Source organism: Salmo salar, chromosome ssa15 (assembly GCF_905237065.1).
Source record: "Salmo salar chromosome ssa15, Ssal_v3.1, whole genome shotgun sequence".
Classification (NCBI taxonomy): domain Eukaryota; kingdom Metazoa; phylum Chordata; class Actinopteri; order Salmoniformes; family Salmonidae; genus Salmo; species Salmo salar.
The window spans coordinates 88634345-88659333 of NC_059456.1; the positions used below are offsets into that span (position 1 = coordinate 88634345).

Sequence of the window (24989 nt, forward strand, 5' to 3'; positions counted from 1 at the left end):
GCTACCGCACGACAAGCGGTACCAGAGCGCCAAGTCCAGGACCAAAAGGCTACTTAACAGGCTCTACCACCAAGCCATAAGAATGCTGAACAATTAATCAAATGGCCACCGGACTATTACATTGACACCCCTCCTCCATTTGTTTTGTACACTGCTGCTACTCACTGTTTATTATCTATGCATAGCCACTTCACCCCTACTTACACGTACAAATTACCTCAACTAACCTGTACCCCGCATTATTATTGTTATGATATTGTGTTACTTTTATTTTTTTTATTTTTTTACTTTAGTTTATTTCGTAATATTTTCTTAACTCTTCCTGAACTGCACTGTTGGTTAAGGGCTTGTAAGTAAGCATTTCACGGTAAGGTCTACACTTGATGAATTCGGCGCATGTGACAAATAAAGTTTGATTTGATTTGGATTCGGTCCTATGCTAGAAAATGGTATATCATACCCCGCAGTTGAGGAACCATGGGAAAGTAATTCTGCATTGAAAGTTGATAAACTTGTAACCCCACTTTTGAGAAAATGGCCAGTGAATGTTTTGGTATACCTGCTGGAGAGCTCTTCTTTGTCTACACCCATTCAGCATCCTTCACACCCTCTTAAGCCTTAACCCCACCCATCTCTTTAAGGATTCACATGTGAGGCCTTGTGCTAAACAGAGTGAATAAGGTAGTGTAGTAAACAACCAAAGATTTCAAAACTAAAAGTGGTGAAAGTAGTAGCAAAAAGTAGTAGTAAAAAGAAACTTTATCTAGTCCTTGGCCTATATCCTAATCTGACTTTGGCGCAGGTCATGTTGTTCTTAACATTACTGTCTCTGGTAAACACACAATATATAAAATAAAATCTACATTTATTTGTCACATGCACAGGATACAGAAGGTGTAAATGGTACAGTGAAATGGTTAATTGCATAGTGTCTGTTGTTTAGACATGCACTGTAGCTAGCTAGCTAAACAATGAACCATAATCCCAACTATATTGCCGCGTTAATAACAACTGGGAACTCAGAAATCTCCCACCTCTGACTTCAGGGAGTTCAAAACAACTGGGAACTCAGAAAAAACGAGCTCAGACTGGGAAAAATCTATTTGAACAGTCATCTAACTCGGAATTCCAAACTCGGGAACTTGGGCCTCTTACTAGAGCTCCGACTTTCCTACCTGAAGATCACTGACTTCATAATTTGACCTCGTATTTTTCAGAGTTGCCAGTTGTTTTGAACATGGCAACACTACCATGCACCATGCATTAATCTGTAGGTAGCTAAAGCTAATCAACTAGGTTAGCTAGTTAGCTAACATTAGGCTATAACTAGCGATACAAATGAATTTCTGAGATACAAATAATATTACTACACAGATTATACACGTAACGTTAGCTAGCAAGCCAGCCAGCTAATGTTAGCCAGCTAGCTAACAGTACGCTTTAACTTGCAATGAAAACGACTTTAGATTAGAAACGTATAATATTTGAAAATGTAGCTTGACACTTACCCGTATACATGTATGAACTATGAACCCTTCTCCCTCGTTGCCCTTAGTTTGAAGATGTAATGCGTAGATAGGTGTTTTTTACGACAGCGTTCTGTGTTCTCTTTTTGACTCTCTACACATTTGGCAATCATGTCTCTGCTTCCACCGGGCATTCCACTGATTTCAAAACTCGGTCACCTTCTTCCATGACAACAACAACACTGTTGATCGCCACTTCTTCCTCATCACTGTCATCAGAAGACTCTACAATGTCTGGTGCAATGAAAATGTTTTTACCTAAATCAGGGATTTCCTCATCGTCTGATTCATTTTCAGTCAGAGAAAGTCAGCATGACACGATCGTCCTCCAGAAACTTTTTCCCACTGATCTTTGTCGATAACACCTATTAACTATTAACTATTAAAAAAAAAATCTCTCTTCAGTTCTTTATGTGTACCCCAGTGGATATTTGTCTTAACTTGGCAAGGGCACCAAGGCCCCTGGCTTGAATCCCTTGACCTTTCCAAGTCACTTTATCGGTGGACATTTTTGCTGATGTCACATCTCCAGCCATAGCCGTGTTTTTCTAGCTTTATGTGATGATGATGACGGTCCTCTGGTTTTGTTAGGGAGGTGGAGTAGCTTCCTCTTGTCGTCCCGGGAAGATGTGTAGGAGGAAGAGGGGGATGGGTACCCCCATGAAGAAGGCCCCTGCGAATCCTAGCAGGACCCCGCACACCAGGGATCATGCCCCGTCAGTCAAGCGCCACAGGTACGGCTGGACAGCAGCCCTCTCCACCACCAGCTCCAGATCACTCCAAGTCATGTCCCTCACTGGCATATCTCTTACTGTCATATTTCTTAATGCCAACCAATTAACAACAGCAGAACAACCAATCCCTTTACTGCCAGCCAATCAACAACAGCACAACAACAGATCTCTTACTGCCTGCCAATCAACAAAAGCACAACAACAGATCCCTTTACTGACAGTGACAAGTAACAAAAGCACAGGAGAATAGAGCCAAATCAGAGAATCATACACTTGTTTTTTTTGTTTTAACTTGGCCTCCATGCCCATGAGAACTTGGCCTTCGTGCCCGTGAGAACTTGGCCTTCGTGCCCGTGAGAATCTCCAGAATCTTTTTTGACAGATGTAATACCCTTGGTAGAACCAAGTATTTAGTTTATTTGTTATAACTAATTGGTTATGTAAGAGTGAATAGGTTGGTTTACTTTTAAGTTTAAGTTTTGACCAATAAGGTCGCTTGTTAAGCTGTGGCCAATGGGAGTTGATCTGGTTAACGGGAGGCCTGGGAAAAAAAGAGAGGGAGAGAGACATTGAGAAAAGGATGGACATTATGACCGTTGGTGAAGAAAAATTATAAAGGAAGACAATAAAAATAGAACAAAACCCATACCTACCGAGTTTTGAAGGGAAATGCCGATTTTATTTCATAAGAGAGTTGTTATAATTTTGTTAAGAAAGACTTAGTAAAGACTGAAGCTACCGTCTCATCGTGGAGGTATTGGACAGCCTTGAGGTTAGCCTAGCATCGTGTGACACCGAGAGAGAATTGCTTTGGAAAGATTAATGAGTTCATGTTCTCATGGGATATCGGTTACTGCTAAGGAGTACTGTTTGCATTGATTGCTGTGCTTGCTGTGGATCTTGTGAGGAAACCTGCACAGAACTGCCATACTTGGCTGAGGGAATATCTACGAGTAGTGAGTAACCACAACGGTGGGGTGCTTCGGGACTTTATGTGTGTCGTCATTTTTTTTGAGCTTCAACGCACGCCAACGGGTTAAGCAGGCTGGAAATAATTGGGACAGGGGTTGTGCACGACTCATTGGGGTTTATTATTTTTCATTTATTTTGATGTGGTGATTTCAAAATGTAATAATAAATGTAATAAATAATATCAACAATCTATAATCATTCTGTCTGAAGTTAATTCCCTAGTTGTCATCACCCTAGATAGTTTACAATAGGGATTCTTATTGGAGATGTCCTTCTCACCTAACATCCCATGCTGTTGAGATATTCTACATAAGTTAATATCGTGAGAGTCAAATTTGAGCCTGGTGAGAGGGTTACACAGGTGATAATTGCATCTTTTGAATTTGCAAGTGCCCTGGGAAAAGTAGTTAGTCAAAGTGAGGTGTCAGGGGAAACATCAGGTTGATGCAGATTATTAGTAATACACTGCATTTGGAAAGTATTCAGAACACTTGACTTTTTCCTTTTTTATTACATTACAGCTTTTTCTAAAATTTATAAAATGTTCATTTTTTCCTCATCAATCTACACACAATACCCCATATTGACAAAGACAAAAAACAGGTTTTTAGAAATGAAACATAAAAAACAGAAATAACTTATTCAAATAGGAATTCAGACCCTTTGCGATGAGACTTGAAATTGGGCTCAGGTGCATCCTGTTTTTATTTATCATCCTTGAGGTGTTTCTACAACTTGATTGGAGTACACCTGTGGTAAATTCAATTGATTGGACATGATTTGGAAAGGCACACACCTGTCTATATAAGGTCCCACAGTTGACAGTGCATGTCAAAGAAAATACCAAGCCATGAGGTCGAAGGAATTGTCCATAGAGCGCCGAGACAGGATTGTGTCGAGGCACAGATCTGGGGAAGGGTACCAAAACATTTCTGCAGCATTGAATATCCCCAAGAACACAGTGGACTCCATCATTCTTAAATGGAAGAAGTTTGGAACCACCAAACTCTTCCTAGAGCTGGCCGCCTGGCCTAACTGAGCAATCAGGGGAGAAGAGCCTTGGTCAGGGAGGTGACCAAGAATCTGATGGTCACTCTAACAGAGCTCCAGAGTTCCTCTGTGGAGATGGGAGAACCTTCCAGAAGGACAACCATCTCTGCAGCACTCCACCAATCAGGCCTTTATGGTAGAGTGGCCAGACGGAAGCATCTCCTCATTAAAAGGCACATGACAGCCCGCTTGGAGTTTTCCCAAAGGCACCTAAAGGACCCTAAACAAGATTCTCTGGTCTGATGAAACAAATTAAACTCTTTGGCCTGAATTCCAAGCGTCACGTCTGGAGGAAACCTGGCACCATCTCTACGATGAATCATGGTGGTGGCAGCATCATGCTGTGGGAATGTTTTTCAGCGGCAGGAACTGGGAGACTAGTCAGGATTGAGGGAAAGAATAATGGAGCAAAGTACAGAGAGATCCTTGATGAAAACCTGCTCCAGAATGCTCAGGACCTCAGACTGGGGCTAAGGTTCACCTTCCAACAGCACAACAACCCTAAGCACACAGCCAAGACAACGCAGGAGTGGCATCGGGACAAGTCTCTGAATGTCCTTGAGTAGCCCACCCAGAGCCCGGACTTGAACCTGATCAAACATCTCTGGAGAGACCTGAAAATAGCTGCGCTCCCCATCCAACCTGACAGAACTTGAGAGGATCTGCAGAGAAGAATTCAGGTGTGCCAAGGTAAGAATTCAGGTGTGCCAACCTCTTAAATGTAAAGTCCCCATATTTGGTCGAGGCTATAATCGCTGACAAAGGTACTTCAACGAAGTACTGAGTAAAGGGTCAGAATACTTATGTAAATGTATTATTTAGCGTTAATAAATTAGCAAACATTTGTATAAACCCAGTTTTTGCTTTGTCGTTATGGGGTATCGTCTCTAGATTGATGAGGGAAAAAAACGATTGAATCCATTTTAGAATAAGGCTGTAACTTAACAAAATGTGGAAAGAGTCAAGGGATCTGAATACTTTCCGAATGCACTATAAATTGGATGGCTATCCACTTCCCAGCTAGTGCAAACAAATCTTTCTTTCAATGGATTTCCTTTACAGTACAGTGTAGGGGCTCATACATGACCATCACATTATCAATCCATCACAAGTGATCTATACATCTACATTATGTGTCCATCATATAACCTGGGGCTCTATACCTTACCATGCCTTGCTTGGGGCTGTGTGTGAACATGATGTTCTTCGGTCTCTGACGGAACAGTGGAGACCCTAAGAAGCTGACTCTCTGATGGTACTCCTCTGAAAGAACATCAGTGCATTGATGCTTTGAATGATTAAACATTCCTGTCTGTAATATACACTGCTCAAAAAAAATAAAGGCAACACTAAAATGACACATCCTAGTTCTGAATGAATGAAATAATCTTATTAAATACTTATTTCTTTACATAGTTGAATGTGCTTACAACAAAATCACACAAAAATAATCAATGGAAATCCAATTTATCAACCCATGGAGGTCTGGATTTGGAGTCACACTCAAAATTAAAGTGGAAAACCACACTACAGGCTGATCCAACTTTGATGTAATGTCCTTAAAACAAGTCAAAATGAGGCTCAGTAGTGTGTGTGGCCTCCACGTGCCTGTATGACCTCCCTACAACACCTGGGCATGCTCCTGATGAGGTGGCGGATGGTCTCCTGAGGGATCTCCTCCCAGACCTGGACTAAAGCATCCTCCAACTCCTGGACAGTCTGTGGTGCAACGTGGCATTGGTGGATGGAGCGAGACATGATGTCCCAGATGTGCTCAATTGGATTCAGGTCTGGGGAACGGGTGGGCCAGTTCATAGCATCAATGCCTTCCTCTTGCAGGAACTGCTGACACACTCCAGCCACATGAGGTCTAGCATTGTCTTGCATTAGGAGGAACCCAGGGCCAACCGCACCAGCATATGGTCTCACAAGGGGTCTGAGGATCTCATCTTGGTACCTAATGGCAGTCAGGCTACCTCTGGCGAGCACATGGAGGGCTGTGCGGCCCCCCAAAGAAATGCCACCCCACACCATGACTGACCCACCGCCAAACCGGTCATGCTGGAGGATGTTGCAGGCAGCAGAACGTTCTCCACGGCGTCTCCAGACTCTGACACGTCTGTCACGTGCTCAGTGTGAACCTGCTTTCATCTGTGAAGAGCACAGGGTGCCAGTGTCGAATTTGCCAATCTTGGTGTTCTCTGGAAAATGCCAAACGTCCTGCACGGTGTTGGGCTGTAAGCACAACCCCCACCTGTGGACGTCGGGCCCTCATACCACCCTCATGGAGTCTGTTTCTGACCATTTGAGCAGACACATGCACATTTGTGGCCTGCTGGAGGTCATTTTGCAGGGCTCTGGCAGTGCTCCTCCTGCTCCTCCTTGCACAAAGGCGGAGGTAGCGGTCCTGCTGCTGGGTTGTTGCCCTCCTACGGCCTCCTCCACGTCTCCTGATGTACTGGCCTGTCTCCTGGTAGCGCCTCCATGCTCTGGACACTACGCTGACAGACACAGCAAACCTTCTTGCCACAGCTCGCATTGATGTGCCATCCTGGATGAGCTGCACTACCTAAGCCACTTGTGTGGGTTGTAGACTCTGTCTCATGCTACCACTAGAGTGAAAACACCGCCAGCATTCAAAAGTGACCAAAACATCAGCCAGGAAGCATAGGAACTGAGAAGTGGTCTGTGGTCACCACCTGCAGAACCACTCCTTTATTGGGGTTGTCTTGCTAATTGCCTATAATTTCCACCTGTTGTCTATTCCATTTGCACAACAGCATGTGAAATGTATTGTCAATCAGTGTTGCTTCCTAAGTGGACAGTTTGATTTCACAGAAGTGTGATTGACTTGGAGTTACATTGTGTTGTTTAAGTGTTCCCTTTATTTCTTTGAGCAGTATATTAGCCTATGTGGTTTCACCAGAAAATAATATACTTTCGTATCTTAGATTGTTCTGGCATTTCTCACATAGAAACTTAATTGGGGGGAAGAATGTTTGATATGCTATTTTTGAGAAAATCATGATTAAAGTGGCCATTGCAGGCCCTTTTTAGACCTATGCACTCTTAGAAAAACAGGTTCCAAAAGGGTTCTACTGCTGTCCCCTTAGGATAACCATTTTTTTGTTCCAGGTAGATCCCTATTTTTGTTTCAGTTAGAACTGTGGAATGGTTTTTACAAATAACCCCAAAAGGATTCTACCTGGACCAAAGGGTACTACCTGGAACATATAAGGGTTTTTCAAAGTGTTCTCTAGAACCCTTTTAGGTTCTAGATAGCACCTAGAGTGTCCATGCCTTCTCTTTCACCCAATGATCCATGAACCGTATATGATAGGGACAACATCTTGGTGTCATTATACTCCTTATAGTGTTCTCTAAAATATGGAGTATCTTTACATTTCGAAATACAATCTACACATTAATTTATTCAACATTTAAATTATGAATATTCCTATCTCAAAATGGCCCTTTTTTATTTAGTTTATTTTTATAAATATTGTTTTAAACAATAAACTCTACAAGTACATCACATTCCCAGAGTGGGTTCTTTGCTACTTTTAAAGATCTGATACATTTTATGAGCACCACCAACACAGTACATAGGAAAATGGATTCAAAGGGATGTAACGGCTGTCTGTGGAAGTAGACCAAGGTGCAGCGGAGGATGTGTTCATCATTAGAATTTGAATGAAAAGAGAACACTACAAAAATAAACAAAAACGACAGCAAACCAGTCCTGTCAGGAAAACACACTAACAGAAGACAATCCCCCACAAAACCCAAAGGAAAAACAGGCTCCTTATGTGTGACTCCCAATCAGCAACAACGAACAACAGCTGTGCCTGATTGGGAGCCACACACGGCCCAAAACAAAGAAATACAAAAACATAGAAAAATGAACATAGAACGCCCACCCAATGTACCACCCTGGCCTAACCAAAATAAAGAACAAAAAACCCCTCTCTATGGCCAGGGCGTTACAAGGGAACTCCCTTTGCTGGTGATTTGCTGAATGTGCAATCCTACAGATGGGCTGGGATTGGTTAATGACCTATAATGTCAATTTCTAAGCATACAGTTTATAATTTAAATATGTCTGAAAAACAGTACTTTTGAGATATTAATAATATTTGTAATGTTGAATAAATTAATGTTAACATTTTTATTTCAGAATATAGCTGTACTCCATATTTGAGAGTACACTATAAGGAGTATGACACACCAATGTGTTGTCTTTACCAAGTATGGTTCACGGAACACAGGGTCTTACAGGAGGCAGGTATATGCCTAAAATGGCCACTTTCATCATGGTTTTCAAAAACATTGTTTGTGATAAAATGTACAAAGCATGGTAAACGTCCTTCATCTCAATTAAGTTTGGGTCTGTGATACCAAAAATATTTGTTAAATTGCTTAAAATCGCACCAACGTGTGTTGGGTGCCCTCCATAAGTTATTGGACTTGAACTAAGCATGCTTAGGTACTGTAAATAAAATGAGTTCTGCAATACAGCAACTTTCCTTTTGACTCTAAATCTAAACAAACAGACCACGTTGCTGTGTAAAAGTGGATTTATTCATCTCTGTCTCTATCCCTCTATCTCTGTCTCTATCTCTCTCTCTATCTACCCTCTCTCTCTCTCTCTCTCTCTCTCTCTGATGATGAAAGGAGCAGATGGTTCATAGTGAATGTGGTGTCACTCCACTGAGTCCTCTGTCAGATCATTTACACCACCTCGGATCCATCGGTATTCGACTGTGGAGTCTCTTCCAAACTGGACCCCACCACATGCCAGAGACAGGCATTGTGCAAAATATGTCATTTTTAAATTCTAATTAAAATGGATCTTGTTGTTATGAGGTAATTATGTAGACCTTGTCATTGAAGCCTTGTTAGGTGAAATCATGTCCAAATCAAATGTTCAACCTAACTTATTATTATGTTTTACTCTGGCAGCTGAATCCCATATCTTTGACTGCTTTCAATGAGACATCATCAGTGCTGTGTCTGTATCACCTGAGTGACATGACTGTCTGTCCGTCCGTCCGTCTGTGTCTGACCTATGGCGATGTCCGTCCGCCCGACGTATTGCAGGCCGCGAGACGGCCTGTCGTAGTACGTCTGTTCTCCGTGCTTCAGCAGCCAGTCTGCCAGAGTTGTCCGGCACTGAGCCTCACTGTCCCTCTCTGGTAAACACACAGCAAATGGCTGTCAGGCAGCAGGCCCATCCACACTGCTGCAGCTAACTAGGAACAGGCAAACAGAGCAGGACACAGGGGGAACAGACAGCTCACTCTCCTCTGAGTCCTCACAGACTGGGATAAACAACAACGTCATTGAGTGCCTCACTCTGTGATATACCCACATTAGTGTTGTGATAGAGCAGAGCATGCTGTGTATTCAGCTACATTTTCATTTGAGTCATTTAGCAGATGCTCTTATCCAGAGTGACTTACTTAATTCATCTTAATATAGCTAGGTGAGACGACCACATATCACAGTCGTAGTAAGTACATTCCTCAATACAGATATGGACAGATAGCTACGCCCTTTGATTGCTGCGTTGCTCTAAGACTCCTTTCAATACATACAAATGTGTAAAAGTACAGTAAATGTATGGTGCAGACACAGTTGACTTTGCAAAGTGTATCATCTGAACTATTGGTTGTGATGTACTGTTAGTGTTGCAGTATCAGTGTCTGTCTTGTCTCTCTTCTGGAGATCCAGCTGGTTGTTCTCCAGTGAGAGACGGTCCAGCTGCTGAAAGATGTTCTGTGTGGGACAGGGCAGGGAGGTGGTTCTCACACTCCCTGGAGGTCAGCACCTCCACCAGACGACCCAGCTGGTGAACACCCATGTCCTCGGCCACTGTGGAGGTGCGTTGGAGTGCATAGGGGGTGCATGATGCATTAATGCTATGCTATGATATAACCATTGTGACAATGCCTACAGGTATGTCATTACGGGAACAGATTTGAGTAAATCTAGTGCTAATTATCATCATGTCAGGTAAGGGTATAACTTGCTACCAATTAGAAAGTACTCTTTGTGTGATGAGAACTAATTTCCCTCGCTTTGACAATGACAATTAAATAGAGTCATTATAACTGAAGACGAGTTTTCCAAGAGAGTTTCACGTTAGCACGGTAACATGTGTTTGGAACATTTTAGGCTCTAACCTGTGTCTTTCCCCAGGCTCGTGCTGGGGCTCAGGAGGAGCAGGAAGAGAAGTGAGAGAGCTCCCCTGACTGGCATGACTACTCTTGCAGTACTAGTGTCCAGTCCACTTACAGTGCAGGAGGTGCTCCCTGGCTACAGTAGAAGCTATTTTCAAACCATTGCAGTGATCCAGAAATCATTGTCACAAGACAATGGAACAGTGAGTAAACTGTTCTATGTAGGAACTGTTCAACACTATATGAGAGAAAGAGTCTGTCAATGGTGATTGGCATTTTGTTCACAACACAGAAAATTAAGCTATTCATGTTTTGTTGTTGTTTGGTGTCCACCTTCGCATTAGACAGGAAAACAGGCAGTAGATTACTTTACCAATCACATCCCTGCTTCAGCAAAGCCAGCACTCTCCTGTTCTGTGGGTTTTTGTGTGTTTGACAGCCTAGCATTGCTGTCTCTGTGTAAAATAACATTGTACATGAAAGCCTGCCGTCGTTTAGTTGCTCAGACTCTGTTTGAGACCTACAGAAAATGCTTCCATGCTAATGAGAGCAGGAGGGTGCATTTATTGTTATAATGAGAGGAGCCACAGGGGTAACCCTGGGCTGAATATCTGTTGCTTTGCTTTTTGGATTCATTTTTTTGTTTTTTAATTTAGAAACTCTCCGAAGGGGAATTGATTAAAAGGCAACCAAAACAAAGAAATGCCACTACTGTAGCAAAGGGCACAGGGTAAAACGCCCAGATGTAATGCTTTGCTTTATCCCAAATACTATTGAACATAAAAGCTTTAGCCTGACCAGGTCTGGTGGAAAACCTACAGCTACTGAGTTTGAGCTTTAATCTCAGAGAACACATTACTCTGTGAAAGACCAAAGATTACATATGAGACTTGTTCCACTACAGTTCATTATATAAGGACACATTTTGATTGGGTTTGAAGTATAATAATCAAAAGACAAATGACAACAGGGAGGGATGCTGCTACTCACAGCACACCAGGGGGTCAACGGACATTAAATGGCTGTGTTCTACTTTCACTCTGTGGTTGCGTTCCAAATGGCACCCTATTCCCTATAGGGGAGAGTGGGATAAGTTGAGCAGACAGGGTAAGTTTAGCCACCTTGCTACTAGGAAACCATACACAAAATTTATAATTTGACCAAATATTTAGGAAGAGGTCATCCTTTCATGGAGTTTGTGAAGGAAGAAACCACATGGAAAAAGTGGTAAGCAAGTTGCTTCCAAAAAAACTGATTTTCACCAAGTCAAATTAATTTATTGTGTTAGAGGTTTCATGATGCTTGTATCTAAACCAAAGTAGATCATTTTAAGATTGTACTTTTCATCAGTTGGGTCTCTATAAGCTTCAATATGAGGTCCTAAACCTAGCACGAAAGTACATATTTGTAGCTATGTGGGCTAGTGTAGTCAAAATGTTTTCCTTGGGGGTAAGTTGAGCCAAGGGCCATGGGGGTAAGTTGAGCTAATAGTTGAGGGGAAAGGGGGATACCTAGCCAGTTGTACAACTGAATGCCTTCAACTGAAATGTCTCTTTCGCATTATAACCCAACCCCTTTGAATCAGAGATGTGCGGGGGGCTGCCTTAATTGACATCCACGTCTTCGGCGCCTGGGGAACAGTGGGTTAACTGCCTTGCTCAGGGGCAGAACGACAGATTTTTACCTTGTCAGCTCGGGGATTCAATCCAGCAACCTTTCCGTTAATGGCCCAATGCTGGTTAGAGCTCAACTTGCCAATGCAATTGTGTTTTCTTTCCAGGCGTAATGCAAGGCATTATCCCTGGGATATTTTTATTTGTTTTATTTTATTTCACCTTTATTTAACCAGGTAGGCCAGTTGAGAACAAGATGCGACCTGCAACCTGGCCAAGATAAAGCATAGCAGTGCGACAAAAACAACAACACAGAGTTACACATAAACAAATGTACAGTCAATAACACAGTAGAAAAGAAAAATTGAAAAATCTATGTACAGTGTGTGCAAATGTGGAAGAGTAGGGAGGTAGGCAATAAATAGGCCATAGAGGCGAAATCATTACAATTTAGCATTAATACTGGAGTGATAAATGTGCAGATGATGATGTGCAAGTAGGAATACTGGGGTGCAAAAGAGCAAGAGGGTAAGTAATAATATGGGGATGAGGTAGTTGGTGGGCTATTTACAGATTGGCTGTGTACAGGTGCAATGATCGGTAAGCTGTTCTGACAGCTGATGCTTAAAGTTAGTGAAGGAGATATAAGACTCCAGCTTCAGTGATTTTTGCAATTCGTTCCAGTCATTGGCAGTAGAGAACTGGAAGGAAACTGGGAACTGGGAAATAAAGATTGACATGGTTTTAACAAGGTAGTGGTAATATTATATTCAGTACAGACATTTTTAGGCGGCTTAACTCTGACCCTGTACCAGGGAAAGTTGTGCCAAGAGACCACTTTTTTGGACAAGCTATGTTTTCAAAACTGTAATGTTTGTTAGAAAGAATAATATATTTCCCTTGACAGAAAAAAACATTTCTCAGCTTACCCCACTCTCCCTTATAGTGGACTTCTTTTGACCAGGGCCCATAGGGCTACTGTCAAAAGTAGTGCACTATGCAGAAATCAGGGTGCCAGTTGGCATTCAACAGAGATGCATCTCAAGTAGCGATACATTTGTAATCATTGTTTTGCAGGAAAGTTAGTCTGGGTAGCACATACTGAATAGATAATAGAATTAGGCAGTAACTCTGAGGCCTCTCAGCTCAACTTCATTGGCTGAACTTTAGCATTGTGTGTTTGTGTGTGGGCTGGTCTCAGATGGTCCACATCAGCTGATGAAAAAACATGTTGTGGCATTGAGATCTGGTGTGTTACACCAAAGTGCGTGGGTGCTGTAATTCGCTGAATGTAAATTTGTGGAAATGTTTAGTATTTGAGTAGCTCTTGCAAAAAGGACAGGATCAGAGACTAAATATATTTAGGCCATTCAGCAAACAAAGATATGGAATAAGAATTTTAATCCGATTGCAAAACATTTACATTTATGATGAACATTAAATTAGCAATCAATCAACCAAATGCATTTATAAAGCCCCTTTTACATCAGCAGTTGTTGTAAAGTGCAATGACATTCCTCCCAGAGCACGATCAATAATACACAATCCATGTTTTCCATTGATATTGTTAGGTGTAAATGATTAGACTTATTACTTATTACTTTTCTTGCAGCAGCACTTTGGAAATTGACTCAATTGCTCAGTTAGGTTGTGAGGTTCGAGTTCCATGTCTCTTACACTTCACTTCACTGAAATCTGTTTGGATAAAGGCACAGACTCCGGTGGAATGAAGGATAGAATGCACAGAATGTTCTTGCAGATACAGTAGGGCTCCAGCAGCAGTCTGAAACAAAATAAACAAAAGTTGTGTCAAATGAACAATAGAGGTAACTTTGTTTAGGCTAGTTAACACATTTCATTATCCCTCCCTCTCTCCTATTATGGAGGACAAAACTGCAGCAACACACCCTTTCTCACTTCTGGATTATGCACAAACGCTGATATTAGAGGGTTGGAAAGCTTGGCCTGGCACCTGGGAGCTGCTGCATGTAGAGCCCTGAGTGATTTATGACTCCAATCAGTAGGTGTAGGGGGGTTGGGGTGAAGGGGGTGAGGGTGTGGGGGTGGCAGGGACAGGGAATGGAGCAGAGCAGTGCAGGGAGTGTAATTTGGCCTCTCCCTATCAGCCTGAGTCTGATCTAGAGCGAGGCCAGACCTGCCCTGTAACTGCTCTAGAGCTCCAGGGCTCAAGGCATGCAAGGAGCAGAACCTGGCCTCTTTCTGGCACACAATCACAGGCCTGCCTGAGTGCTTGCTCTGGATGGATCTGTCATCTCTCACAAAGCCCTGCCACCTCCAAGGCGCTCCCCACCACCGCTGCCCCAGAGCCCCCTCCTGAGGAAACCAAACACCCTCAACACCATCACCGTCCCTCTACTGCTTCGCACACCAGCTTAGGAGTTTTGATACTGATCCCCCTCCCTCCCTCCTGCACACACCCATAGACACACACCCATAGACACACACACACACACACACACACACACACACACACACACACACACACACACACACACACACACACACACACACACACACACACACACACACACACACACACACCTACATGACAAACAACTCCTCCCCAGGTTCTAATGTACCTTTTTTGTTAATTACATGGAGATTGTTAGATTAGTATCACATTTTTATTAGGTTCTTAATGTTTTCAGTCACCTCCTTTCTGATTTCTAATGAGCTGTTATTCCATAAAAATATGTTATTTCTCCACAGCATTGAATTGCATTAAATCCATGATCCTGCTATGATTATGAAGATATCTGCAAAGAAATTATTTTCCAATTCTACTCTACTTCCAGATAAAAACATGATTGAAATAGCATGAAGGAGCTTTTAAGACTTTTCACACTTTCAACATTGCTAATTGATATAGATATTTCACTCACCTCACTCACCTTGCTGGTGTTTTAGTCCACACCTTCTGTAGGTCAATGCAGAAGCGAAAATCAAATGATGAAATTAGTTAGAGAACAGCCCAAAATCTTCTCACACAAAGAGATGCAAACAGAAACTGAATACAAAAGAGTGATGTTACCAATGGAACAAAATAGAAACTTTCTTCAGACTGACTTTACTTCTCTACCTGACTCAGGTAACGCTATTTTAGAGGCCCAGCATCGACCAATGGGATATCAGCCCCCCAAATAAGGCCTACCCCCCCTCCTCTCCGTTATAGAGGAGCCACACCCTTCTATGTGGTATTGTTTTACAGTCTATTCTCAGTATGCTACACCTCTGGATTCCTGGAAACTTTCATTAAAAAAATTGAAAATTGAGACATTGTATTGAACATTGAATGCACCCTCTACCAGCCCCAGGGCTTAGGGCCATATATTTGATTGGTTCGGTTTGTGCATCGTAGTAATGTAGAGCTCTGCTCATCGTAGTAATGTAGAGCTCTGTTCATCGTAGTAATGTAGAGCTCTGCTCATCGTAGTAATGTAGAGCTCTGCTCATCATAGTAATGTAGAGCTTTGTTCATTGTAGTAATGTAGAGCTTTGTTCATTGTAGTAATGTAGAGCTCTGTTCATCGTAGTAATGTAGCGCTCTGCTCATCGTAGTAATGTAGAGCTCTGCTCATCATAGTAATGTAGAGCTTTGTTCATTGTAGTAATGTAGAGCTCTGTTCATCGTGGCAATGTAGAGCTCTGTTCATCGTAGTAATGTAGAGCTCTGCTCATCATAGTAATGTAGAGCTTTGTTCATTGTAGTAATGTAGAGCTCTGTTCATTGTAGTAATGTATAGCTCTGCTCATCGTAGTAATGTAGAGCTCTGCTCATCATAGTAATGTAGAGCTTTGTTCATTGTTGTAATGTAGAGCTCTGCTCATTGTAGTAATGTAGAGCTCTATTTATCATAGTAATGTAGAGCTCTGCTCATCGTCGTAATGTAGAGCTTTGTTGTTCGTAGTAATGTAGAGCTCTGCTCGTCGTAGTAATGTAGAGCACTGTTCATCATGGTAATGTCATCGTATTATTGTAGAGCTCTGCTCATCGTAGTAATGTAGAGCTCTGCTCATTGTAGTAATGTAGAGCTTTGTTCATCGTAGTAATGTAGAGCTCTGCTTATCATAGTAATGTAGAGCTCTGCTCATCGTTGTAATGTAGAGCTCTGCTCATCGTAGTAATGTAGAGCTCTGTTCATCGTAGTAATGTAGAGCTCTGCTTATCGTAGTAATGTAGAGCTCTGCTCATCATAGTAATGTAGAGCTCAGTTCATCGTAGTAATGTAGAGCTTTGTTCATCGTAGTAATGTAGAGCTCTGCTCATCATAGTAATGTAGAGCTCAGTTCATCGTAGTAATGTAGAGCTTTGTTCATCGTAGTAATGTAGAGCTCTACTCATCATACAGTCGTAATGTAGAGCTCTGCTCATCATTGTAATCTAGAGCTTTACTCATCGTAGTAATCTAGAGCTTTACTCATCGTAGTAATGTGCTGCTGAAACTCTGCTCATTCTGCTCCTTCCCATCAGATTATATCACTCTCCTCATTAAACTGGTTCTTTTGTGTTGTAATCCACGGCTTCTCTGTACCCGTATGAATTCTCATAGCAAAATTGGAGAGATAATTGCATAGGGTTTGTTAAAAGGAATAATTTGTGTCATCGTAATTAACGACAACCATGACTGTTCAAACGCTTAGTGGCATTTATCCCCTAGAATTACTATAATCCACATATAAATGGGATATTAACATAATAATTCAACAATAGAGTTATTTTTCATGCAGGCTTTGGTTTATTGTAATGTCCAGTTTAATAACTTTTCAATTTCAGCAGCAACTAACTTGATAGAAATATAGAACATTCTGGCAACTTCTTGTTAACATTAACAGCGAACTGTACAGCTCTAACTACTCCTCTCAAACTTAGTGAAAAGGGGCGACACCTGACAACATCCCTCACTTTTAAAGGGCTGTGGCTCCCTGAAAGGAATTCCACCCCCAGACAATGGTGGGAACAGGGGGAGCACAGGGGGATGGAAGAGGGAGGAGGGAGCGATGGAGGAGGAGGGGGACAGTTCTAACACATTCCTGAGTTCTATATGCACCAAGCCTCAGCTGACTATATATTTCTCTTGAGAGAGCACATTCATTTGAGACCAATCTTCTTTTTATGTGATTTTATTGACAAGGACACCAATATCTTTGAGTTATGGGCTGTTGTTGTTCTCCTCAGACAGGCACACTCTGGGGTAGTGTGTGGGCCTGATAGGCCTGGACAGGGACAGCCTTATGGGTCCTGGTCAAAAGTAGTGCACTACATAGGAAAAAGGGGCCATTTGGGATGCATACCTGCGCTTTTTCAGGGTAATCTCGAGGAGCGAGAAGTGACAGGTGAAAAAGGAGCCTGTAAATACTCTCCGATTAGAGATAACTCTGTCTCGCTTTTTACCACAAGAACAAATAGTTCACAGGACAACAGAACAGAACTACATGGTGTAGAGAAGCAAGGCATTGGTCAGTGGACAGACACTGAGGTTGGGCCTTTGCTTTCCCCCTCTCTTGATGACCTCAGTGATGATTCTGTAACTTTGGAGAGTCGTCCGAGATCAAATTAGATAAAATAGCTCAGGTGTTACCATAGGGGGTGGAGGTATGCAAAGGGATGATAACTGTGGTGTCGAAGGAACTTACATACTCATAAAAGTCAGCAGAACAGTGTTGCCTATAGAACGAACAGCTTTGAAAAGAAGGGTTGCATTACATATAGGAGGAACTTTTTCATGATGTGCATATCATGGGTAAGCTAGAAAAATATGAGTAAATCCTGCTTTCATATCAACCCCATGGCTGATAATACAGCTTGTGACATCACACATTAAGTTGTGCTGCGTAGTCACCTAAATTAATTTTTTTATTTTTTATTTCACCTTTATTTAACCAGGTAGGCTAGTTGAGAACAAGTTCTCATTAGAAGGTAGAGTAGAAGTTAAAGTAAAGTAGAAGGTTAGTGTTTAGATTGAGATGGCTTGGCAATTTCACATTCCTCCTATGGCTGTTTAAACGATCCCATTCGGTTGAACCCACTCATGTTTGTGAGTTGTGAGGCTAATAACAATAGATTGACATTACTCCATGCTTAGGTCAACATCCTACCACAGACTGACGCTGTATAAGGGTCAGAAGTTAACCCCAAGGTGTCATCAGCTCTTTGTCCTTTTAGCAACCTTTGTTTTGGAGCACCACAGAATAGACCAAATAGAATATTGATCAACTCCTACATCCATCAATGTTTCCAGAGAAAATCTGTTTTATTTGGGGAGTTGTTTACTTGTCCAGAGGAAGCTTGACAGAGTTTAGGGATGAAGATTTTAGAATTTTCATAGAACAGCCTGGTCAGTGGCAAGGGAACACAGCCATTGATAGCAGTGCCTGGTGAGGAGTGATGAGGAGGACACGTTGTTACTGTATAGTAATGATTCAGAACTAGTTGACATGTTGGTCAATAGAACATGATGTGTCTTAGCAACAGTGTTCAGTGTTTGGGTGGCTTATTTCTCTTCAAATAACAAGCAGGATTCATTGAAAGCCTGGAAGGAAGGTGTTTGTTATTCAGTTGATTTCGGGAGAGCACTGACCCACAGACCCACAGAGAGTGAGCGAGAGAGATGTGTTTGTGAGAAAGAAAGAGAGAACGAAAGAGAAAGAGATGTGAGGACTGAGGAGATGGTGGATTTCAGCACTGCCATGCCATGAAGGCAGCTCCCTCCAAAGTAAAGGCTGTGTCTGAACATGCTACAGTCAGGAAAGAATGTGAGCAGAGCTCTTCAGGCAGTGAGTACTGAGAATGGCTTATGTAAAGCCTCTCTACCACTCTGAAGCCACACGCTGATATGTAAAAGTGCACTGTGTAAGAAAGTAGTGTCTAGATCTTTTAGATACTGTATACTAAGAAAATCATACCAATTGAATAGTTATGTAATGAGCGATGTACTACAGTTCTTTTAGATGAGGCTATCCTGTTAACCCTTTAAGAGGCAGCTCAACCGGGCGATTGAGAGAAGTTTGACAACCAATTTTAAATTAAATTAAACATATGCATATTTTATCATCTCAGCCAATACCATTTAGTAAAATGATAATTATCGGACTCCACATTTTTTAAACACCCATTAAAAGAGGGTAGAAAACCCGGAAGGGAAAGTGAGCAAAACCAAGCCTATTTTTTTTTACTAATTGAGTATAAAATGGGTAATTACAAGTTTGTTTGAAAGTCTATGCAAATTACAATACATGATTAGTTTACTCTAATTGGGCCACTCAACCGGCTGGTTGAGGTGTTTGCGATGCGTTATCTATCAAAGTTGAAGTCATGCAAACTAACATTATTCATTATGGCCAGTACTGAGAACTCTCCCAACAATCTAACCACCAGTATAAACATCAACCCTAAAGCTAAATGTCAAGTGCCTCCAAAACAAGTACCATGCTTACTGTTCTACATATTTTGCAGAACAATAATATAAAAAAATATTTATTCATGGTGTGCCAGTTAAAGGGTTTAAGGGGCCATGGCAAAAAATATTTTCTTAATGAAAGGACAATACATGGTATCTCTATCTGAATCTTCTAGGTCTTCCATTACAATAGGCTTGAATAGTGAAGACCTAATCCAAAACCACACCTTCAATATCATTAAACAAGTCCACTCAGGAATAATTAGTCATCACAGAGTGTCTAAGCATGGAATTTGGTTTGGAGGCATTTGATATTTAGCTTTAGGGTTTGGTTTTATAATGGTGTTTAGATCGTTTAAGGGCTGGGCTTATAGTCTAGAAAACCTGACCATATGCAACAGTGACTAGAGTCTGATTTCAACGATGGACTCTTTTGGCATAGAAGAACTACTCACTGCCTACGTCACTACCTTATCCGGATGAATCAAATACAAAATATTAACTAGCAAGATGGAGATCACAGAGGTTATTTTTAATTAGTGGCTAGGTTGTGTCAACTACCATCACTAAAACCACTGCAAAGGTTTTGCCTGCAAACTGCGTAGTTCTGGCTTGTCTGCCACGTGGTTTGTTGGGAGAGTTGTCTGTCTTCGCTTATGGAAGTTGCCAAAAGAATCCGTCATTGAAACCAGACCCTAATCACTGTTGCCTAGGGTAGGGCTTATGGGGGCTCTGCCCTGTCCATAGTCTTTAACCTGGACCCCTGCTGCTGCATATGCCCCCTCTCTCCTCCTTTCTCTTTCATCTCTATCCCTCTTTCCTTTGTCCTCCTCTCTCTTCCCTCTTTCTCCCCTCTTTGTCTTTTTCTCTGTCCCCTCGTTCTCCCCTCGCTCCCCTTTCTCCTCCTCTCGCTCCCCTTTCTCCTCCTCTCTCTATCCCAGCTACTGATGGAAATCTGATGCCTCGTTTAGTGAGTCTGTTCTGACTCGCCCGAGCAGGAATGCACCAGCCATCAAATGCACTTTTATGTCGCAGTAAATTGACAATGAAAAGTGCCGTCATTTTGCAGCATAAATATTTCACTATCCATTTGGATGCAGATTTCAAGACGTGGCGGCTGAAATACAAATAGGCTATCTCTCACAAGGAAAATGAGGTACACCCTCAGTGAATAGGTTTGTCTCTGTGTCTGTGTCTGTGTGTGCGTGTGCGTGTGCGTGTGCGTGTGCGTGTGCGTGTGTGTGTGTGTGTGTGTGTGTGTGTGTGGTAATCTTGTTATCAGTCCTCTTTAGATGCTGTTTGCAAGTTGGGACATTAATCCAAAAAGGTCAATTTGATATTTTGTAGAGTATATACCATTATTATAAACCAATTGCAATTTTACTCTAGAACATTCACAATCTATATATGCACATTATGCAGTCTTACATTTAGAACTTTGCTTTCCTATCTCTTTTCTTTTCTCACACTGATTTGGAAATTGACTACGAATGCAAAGAACAGCAAGATGTACCAAGTCTGGAACCAATAGGACCATGAACAGCTTCTACCTCCAAGCTATTAGACTGCTAAATAGTTAGTTCAATAATTAACCAATAGTTACATGGAATATCTACTTTTATCCTTTTTGCACTAACCCTTTCACATTTATATTTGACATTTTAGTCATTTAGCAGATGCTCTTATCCAGAGCAACTTACAGTAGTGAGTGCATACATTTTCATATTTTTTTTCTGTACTTTTGACTCATCACATATGCTGCTGTTACTGTTTATTATCTATCCCATCACTTTATTCATACCTACAGTTGAAGTTGGAAGTTTACATACACCTTAGCCAAATACATTTAAACTCAGTTTATCACAATTCCTAACATTTAATTCTAGTAAAAATTCCCTGTCTTAGGTCAGTTAGGATCACCACTTTATTTTAAGAATGTGAAATGTCAGAATAATAGTAGAGAGAATGATTTATTTCAGCTTTTATTTCTTTCATCCCATTCCCAGTGGGTCAGAAGTTTATATACACTCAATTAGTATTTGGTAGCATTGCCTTTAAATTATTTCACTTGGGTCAAGGTTTCGGGTTGGATGAATTTTGGCCCATTCCTCCTGACAGAGCTGGTGTAACTGAGTCAGGTTTGTAGACCTCCTTGCTTGCACAAGCTTTTTCAGTTCTGCCCACACATTTTCTATAGGATTGATGTCAAGGCCTGTAATGGCCACTTCAATACCTTGACTCTGTCATCCTTACGCCATTTTGCCACAACTTTGGAAGTATGCTTGGGGTCAATGTCCATTTGGAAGACTGATTTGCGACCAAGCTTTAACTTCCTGACTGATGTCTTGAGATGTTGCTTCAATATATCCACATAATTTTCCTACCTCATGATGCCATCTATTTTGAGAAGTGGCAGCAAGCACAAAAAAGGGGTGGCAGCAAGCACCCCCACAACATGATGCTGCCACCCCTGTGCTTCACGGTTGGGATGGTGTTCTTCGGCTTGCAAGCCTCCCCTTTTTCCTCCAAACATAACGATGGTCATTATGGCCAAACAGCTCTATTTTTGTTTCATCAGACCAGAGGACATTTCTCCAAAAAGTACGATCTTTGTCTCCATGTGCAGTTGCAAACCATAGTTGGGCTTTTTTTTATGGCAGTTTTGGAGCAGAGGCTTCTTCCTTGCTGAGCGGCCTTTCAGGTTATGTCAATATAGTACTCGTTTTAATGTGGATATAGGTACTTTTGTACTTGTTTCCTCCAGCATCTTCACAAGGTCCTTTGCTGTTGTTCTGGGATTGATTTGCACTTTTCGCACCAAAGTATATTCATCTCTAGGAGACAGAATGAGTCTCCTTCCTGAGCGGTATGAGGGCTGTGTGGTCCCATGGTGTTTATACTTGCGTACTATTGTTTGTACAGATGAATGTGGTACCTTCAGGCGTTTGGAAATTGCTCCAGACTTGTGGAGGTCTACAATTTTTTCTCTGAGGTCTTGGCTGATTTCTTTTAATTTTCACATGATGTCAAGCAAAGAGGCACTGAGTTTGAAGGTAGGTCTAGAAATACATCCACAGGTACACCTCCAATTGACCCAAATGCTGTCAATTAGCCTATTGACAGCAATTAGCCTAAGCTTCTAAAGCCATGACATCATTTTCTGGAATTTTACAAGCTGTTTCAAGGCACAGTCAACTTAGTGTATGTGAACTTCTGACCCACTGGAATTGTGATACAGTGAATTATAAGTGAAATAATCTGTCTGTAAAGAATTGTTGGAAAAATTACTTGTGTCATGCACAAAGCAGATGTCCTAACTGACTTGCCAAAACTATAGTTTGTTAACAAGAAATTTGTGGAATGGTTGAAAAACTAGTTTTAATGACTCCAACCTAAGTGTATGTAAACTTCCGACTTCAACTGTATATGCACATACAGTGCATTCGGAATGTATTCAGACCCCTTGACTTTTTCCACATTTTCCTACATTACAGCCTAATTCTAAAATGAATGAAATCGTTTTCCCCCCTCATTAATCTACACACCATACCCCATAATGACAATGCAAAAACAGTTTTTAGACATTTGTGCAAATGTATAAAAAATAAAAAACGGAAATATTTTACCTTACCTTACTTACTTTGTTGAAGCACCTTTGGCAGCGATTACAGCATCGGGTCTTCTTGGGTATGATGCTACAAGCTTGGCACATCTGTATTTGGGGAGTTTCTCCCATTCTTCTCTGCAGATCCTCTCAAGCTTTGTCAGGTTGGATGGGGAGTGTCACTGCACAGGTATTTTCAGGTCTCTCCAGTGACGTTTGATCGGGTTCAAGTCCGGGCTCTGGCTGGGCCACTCAAGGACATTTAGAGACTTGTCCCAAAGCCACACGTTGTCATGGCTGTGTAATTAGGGTCGTTGTCCGGTTGGAGGGGAACCTTCACCCCAGTTTGAGGTCCTAAGCACTCTGGAGAAGGTTTTCATCAAGGATCTCTCTGTACTTTGCTCCGTTCATCTTTCCCTCGATCCTGACTGGTCTCCCAGTCCCTGCCGCTGAAAAACATCCCCACAGCATGATGCTGCCACCACAATGCTTCCCCGTAGGGATGGTGCCAGGTTTCCTCCAGACGTGATGCTTGGCATTCAGGCCAAAGAGTTCAATCTTGGTTTCATCAGACCAGAGAATCTTGTTTCTCATGGTCTGAGTCCTTTAGGTGCCTTTTGACAAACTCCAAGCGGGCTGGCATGTGCCTTTTACTGTGGAGTGACTTCCGTCTGGCCTCTCTACCATAAAGGCCTGATTGGTGGAGTGCTGCAGAGATGGTTTTTCCTTCTGGAAGGTTCTCCCATCTCCACAGAGGAACTCTGGAGCTCTGTCAGCGTGACAATCGGGTTCTTGGTCACCTCCCTGACCAAGGCCCTTCTCCCCGATTGCTCAGTTTGGCCGGGTGGCCAGCTCTAGGAAGGGTCTTGGTGGTTCCAAACTTCTTTATTTATGAATGATGGAGGCCACTGTGTTCCTGGGGACCTTCAATTTTGCAGATTTTTTGTACCCTTCTCCAGATCTGTGCCTTGAGACAATCTTGTCTCGGAGCTCTACGGACAATTCCTTTGACCTCATGGCTTGGTTTTTGCTCTGACATGCACTGTCAACTGTGGGACTTTATATAGACAGGTCCAAATCTGTGGGACCTTATCCTTTCCAAATCATGTCCAATCAATTGAATTTCCCACAGGTGAACTCCAATCAAGTTGTAGAAACATCTCAAAGATGATCAATGGAAACAGGATGCACCTCAGCTCAATTTCGAGTCTCATAGCAAAGGGCTTGAATACTTATGTAAATAAGTACAATTTGTAACATTTTGTAAAATAAAATAAAAAACTGTTTTTGCTTTGTTTTTATGGGGTATCATGTGTAGATTGATGAGGGGGAAAAATACATCAAATCAAATTTTATTTGTCACATACACATGGTTAGCAGATGTTAATGCAAGTGTAGCGAAATGCTTGTGCTTCTAGTTCCGACAATGCAGTAATGTCCAACGAGTAATCTAACCTAACAATTTCACAACAATTACCTTATACACACAAGTGTAAAGGAATGAATAACAATATGTATATAAAAAAATATATGAATGAGTGATGGTATAGAACGGCGTAGTCAAGATGCAGTGGATGGTATAGAGTACAGTATATACATATAAGATGAGTAATGTAGGGTATGTAAACATATAAAAGTGGCATTGTTTAAAGTGGCTAGTGATACATTACATCAAGATGGCAAGATGCAGTAGATGGTATAGAGTACAGTACATATGAGATGAGTAATGTAGGGTATTATACGAAGTGGCATTGTTTAAATTGACCCAGGGTCTCGAGCTTGATGAAGAGTTTGGAGGGTACTATGGTGTTAAATGCTGAGCTGTAGTCGATGAACAGCATTCTCACATAGGTATTCCTCTTGTCCAGATGGGTTAGGGCAGTGTGCAGT

The 24989-nt window shown here is 41.7% G+C and overlaps 1 long non-coding RNA gene across 1 annotated transcript; it reads right to left on the bottom strand.

Annotated features, from left to right (window-relative positions):
• Positions 1-13461: 13461 nt before the first annotated feature.
• On the bottom strand, positions 13462-15154 carry LOC106572537 (uncharacterized). Its single transcript, XR_001321142.1, has 2 exons — positions 14981-15154; positions 13462-13860 (listed from the first exon to the last, which is right to left on the bottom strand). It is a non-coding gene; the product is annotated as an uncharacterized lncRNA (long non-coding RNA).
• Positions 15155-24989: the final 9835 nt, after the last annotated feature.